The sequence below is a fragment of the Fundulus heteroclitus genome, chromosome 5 (assembly GCF_011125445.2).
Source record: "Fundulus heteroclitus isolate FHET01 chromosome 5, MU-UCD_Fhet_4.1, whole genome shotgun sequence".
NCBI classification, from domain to species: domain Eukaryota; kingdom Metazoa; phylum Chordata; class Actinopteri; order Cyprinodontiformes; family Fundulidae; genus Fundulus; species Fundulus heteroclitus.
In genome coordinates this window covers 33,589,522-33,594,266 of record NC_046365.1, presented here as the reverse complement: position 1 = coordinate 33,594,266, position 4,745 = coordinate 33,589,522, and the positions used below count along the sequence as shown (strand labels likewise).

Here is a 4,745-nt window from a genome sequence, read left to right as displayed (position 1 = left end):
AATTTTGAAATGCCTCTAGGTTATTTTGCACTGTCATATCCCTTTGTCCTTTATCCTGATTAGTGAGATTATCTATGCTATGTTCTTTAAAAAAATGCTCTTGCCAAAATTTCTTCCTTTTCCTTGTTTTCTAATACTGAATTTCTTCCATCTTTCATGATTGTGTATCCATATTAAATCCTATTCCCATTCATCTTATTCTTAGTAATCATTTTCCATACCTTTTGTAATTTAATAGTTTGTCCCATAGAATCACAGAATTTCCTGCAATTTTCCTTTTTTGTACACTTCACAACTTTCGTGTTTAATTTTATGCTGAATGAAATTCAGAAGATTATGGGTCAATCTAAGAATTCCAAATGCTTGGTTTCAACATTTAAGTGCCTTTGTGCAGTCTTCTGTCCACCAAGGAACTACATTTTTCTTTTTATAACCGTTCTTATAGTTAGGAACTGACGCATTTGCAGCTACTAAAAAAGCGTTATTTAAACATGATGCAAACTCCTGAACACTGACATTTTTTGTTTATTGAGAGGAGAACCCATTAAGATTTGATCATCTGCACCTGTGGCAGTTGCAGATAGGTCTACTTAAACCTCAAATGTTGGTTACACCTTCAGTTGTGGCAGGAACCATGGGAGGTGTTTGGATTCTGATCGTATGCACAGTGGCACTTTGGTGCAAAGGTTTGTATGTTTTTGTTACTCTTGGGAAATTTGTTGTAGAAAGTTTAGTAACTTTATTCTTTACAAACATGTTGAACTAATTTATGAAGTAGTTTAAGAAGTATGTGTGGTTTAGAAGGCCTGATGTCCTTGCTGTTAATATAAAGAGTTTTCTCAAAACAAAGATTTTTCTGTGCCTAGGCTCTTGCTTGCCAATTGATCAGACTGGAGGCATATACTATGACGAACAGAGGACTAGCAACTGTAAGGCCACACTAAAAGGTGGGGGGTGCTAAGCACCTTCTAAGGAGCACTACTGATAATTCTGTGGTTTTGATTTGCAGTCTTGCCTCTAAAAGAAATTTCTCTGAAGAAACCACTCCAGTTATTGGCTTCCAGGTTGACAGCAAATTCTAAAGGAGGTAACTAAATGTCCAATACCTGCAGTTATTCAGAGGCTTATTGATTGTACCATGTACTCTGCAAGGATAAGTGGGGAGCTGTCATTGACTTGCTTTCTTTCCTGTTTAGTTCAACTGGACACCAATGAAGTGGAATTGGAAATTGCGGGCGCCCACAATGTGTCAAGTGACGCCGCCCACAATGTGTCAAGTGACGCCGCCCACAATGTGTCAAGTGACGCCGCCCACAATGTGTCAAGTGACGCCGCCCACAATGTGTCAAGTGACGCCGCCCACAATGTGTCAAGTGACGCCGCCCACAATGTGTCAAGTGACGCCGCCCACAATGTGTCAAGTGACGCCGCCCACAATGTGTCAAGTGACGCCGCCCACAATGTGTCAAGTGACGCCGCCCACAATGTGTCAAGTGACGCCGCCCACAATGTGTCAAGTGACGCCGCCCACAATGTGTCAAGTGACGCCGCCCACAATGTGTCAAGTGACGCCGCCCACAATGTGTCAAGTGACGCCGCCCACAATGTGTCAAGTGACGCCGCCCACAATGTGTCAAGTGACGCCGCCCACAATGTGTCAAGTGACGCCGCCCACAATGTGTCAAGTGACGCCGCCCACAATGTGTCAAGTGACGCCGCCCACAATGTGTCAAGTGACGCCGCCCACAATGTGTCAAGTGACGCCGCCCACAATGTGTCAAGTGACGCCGCCCACAATGTGTCAAGTGACGCCGCCCACAATGTGTCAAGTGACGCCGCCCACAATGTGTCAAGTGACGCCGCCCACAATGTGTCAAGTGACGCCGCCCACAATGTGTCAAGTGACGCCGCCCACAATGTGTCAAGTGACGCCGCCCACAATGTGTCAAGTGACGCCGCCCACAATGTGTCAAGTGACGCCGCCCACAATGTGTCAAGTGACGCCGCCCACAATGTGTCAAGTGACGCCGCCCACAATGTGTCAAGTGACGTTAAATAAAAAATTTGAATTTTGAGAACTTTGTTTCCACTTGATTCATTGAAGCTTTGCTTTTGGCCATGGTAATGAAATTGCCTCAATGGAGTAATATCTGAGGGACTAAAACATCAGCTGAATTGTCAAAACAAGTATTGGTTGGTTGAAAAGGGACCTTCTACCTGCTTACAATCTTTGTATAGATGGGAAGAGGGACACATACTACCCTTTAGAAATCTAAAGTAATTTGCTTGCAGTGAACAAAACTGCACTCTGTCTTGTGGACAAAGTCTCATGGTTTCTCAGTTGCAGTTATAACTTTGTCTGGACAGAGGGCGCTTTTTGATCATATTTGAAGAGGAAAATATGTACAGTTTAACAGCCTCTTCTGTAATCCCCCTTTTTTTATTTTTTATATAAATCAGTTTTCAACAAGAGTGACATCGAATAGTGTGCTACATCAGCAGGCAAGGTATCAGCAGCGACGCACAACGGCACTGCGTGGGTCGTGCTCTGAACGTGTTTTTCATTGGCTCAATTGTGGAGTTCAGTGTTGTGGAAGACGTGACAGCAATACACACACCAAGAACATAAGTTAACCCATTAGTGGCTTTTTAGTAAAAATCAAACAATCCAACCTTAGTTATTTGTGCTTTGTGTGTGCATAGATTTACTTGCCAGAGAAGAGCAAGAGAGATGTGAGCTCAAGATTATAATTCATCTGGATAGAAACACACTGTGCTCATGTAATTAGCCTAAAAGCCTTTTTATCAGGTTTGGTGTATATCTCTCTCACACACATCCTTTTTTTTTTTTTTTTTAAATACAAAGGACCTTGCATTGACTTCATTTTTTACCCTTTCTATGGCCTTACCCTAAACATAACCTTTATCCTTCCAAACCTAACCCCATCCTAAACCTAAAACCTACCCCAGAAAACGTGAGGACCAAAAATGGGTCCTCATGTGAAATCAAAGTCCCCACTTTAGTGGTAAAATGCAAAAAAAGATGTTCTCACTGAGCCACGTGTGTGTGTATATATACACACACACACACACTGCAAGAGTCTGCTTATCCTCACTAATATTCTACATTTACCTCTTAACAACACTGGAAAAGGCATCAGTGTGATGGCACTGCAGCCTTTTTGTGCTTGTATGAGTTATTTATATGCTAATGAATCAAGAAGAGCGTGTTGAGTAAAGGAGAAGACTGGAGTTGTTGCAGCTGAAGCACAGATGGTGGAGGAGAACCTTGAAGAAACATCTATGTGTGCGTGTGTTGGCTTTCTATTAAAAGTCATAACTGCACATTCGCAGTTCCATCCTGAACTATGTTTACCCCTCTCATCCTCTTCTCGCTTATTCCCACTTTACTGTGATAAAATATTGTTATTCAGGTACACTGTCTGGATGCCTGTCTGACTTGAGGTACTTTGGCACGAAACACACCTTTTCTACCTGACTGAAATGCCAAATACAGCTGCGAGTGCTGATTGACAGGCCCACACTCCCGTCAGAGCAACAGGCTTCACTTCTTCACTCTCTGCGCTTGGCGCTCTGAAAGATGAAGCCCAGTGGGCTGAGTGGCAGTCAGCAGACTAGATTTGCAACTTTTTTTTTTTTTTAAACATCTCTACTTTTGCAGATTCAACTTGGTTTCTGGTGAGCTAAAGTGCAACTAAAAAGTTTTTAGTCCTCTGTAATTTCTACATGCTTTTTACAAATGGCTTTCCTCTGATGTTTGAAAGCTGCTTGATTGATAGTTCTTTGGGCTTTCTGAAGATCTTTTAAAGTTTCCATTCGGGGTTTATTTGCCAGTTTTTCTAAACAGATTTTCAATCCTGCTCAAGACTATTTTCTGTGGACTTTCTCTTGTTTTGTAAACCACTTAAATCTTATAAATGCATTATTCAGGCATGAAAAGTCTACCAGATTTAAGAGATAATTGAGTTCTGTGTTCACACATAAAAGAGAACTCAGCAAAGGACCTATTTTGAATCGGGTCTTTAGGCACTTTGTTGCCAGCAGCCTGTCACAAAGACACATTCTGTTGCTGTTTATTTGATAAAATCTATGAAAAATGCAAAAGATGTGACATTTTCCAAACTGTCTGATCTTAACATCAGTGAATATATTCCGAGTACCCACCTGCTTAGACTCTCATGTAAAAATCTGTTTGAATTTGTATAATGGGGAAGTTTTTCATCAGCTGAACTACCACTGGCTAAGGAGGTCACAGCAAGCGTATTAATGTACTGAATTTGTGTTTAAGGCCAAATAGATGTAAAATCCTGTATGAGGATTTCAATTCTATGTTGAGCAGACTTCTTAAACCTTGTTCTCAAGGCGTGGTGGTGGCGCTGGGCTAATGCGCTAAACCCATGTATGGAGGCCTACTTGACGTGGCTGTTCTGGGTTCAAGTCTTGTTTTGTAGCCCTTTGCTTCATGTCTTCCACTTCTATCTATTCTCCGTTTCCTATCAGCCTACTGTCAAACAAAGGCCACTGGCGTCAAAAAAATTAAACTTTGTTTTACACCGACACGATACTGTCAAAATGAGGAACATCTCATAATTTTCAGAAAAACAACTAGTCCAGAAACACTGGACCGAACTATTTTTCAAAAATGCCAAACTTTTGATTAAAAATAATTCACCTGATCCATAATGGTAGAATGGGAGCATTCTTAGATAAAAACTAGAAATAAA

General features: G+C 41.5%; 1 long non-coding RNA gene across 1 annotated transcript; it reads left to right on the top strand.

Moving 5' to 3' along the window:
• The first annotated feature begins 550 nt into the window (after positions 1-550).
• On the top strand, positions 551-1,233 carry LOC110369240. Its single transcript, XR_002428841.2, has 4 exons — positions 551-686; positions 867-929; positions 1,010-1,087; positions 1,197-1,233. It is a non-coding gene; the product is annotated as an uncharacterized LOC110369240 (long non-coding RNA).
• The last annotated feature ends 3,512 nt before the right edge of the window (positions 1,234-4,745 follow it).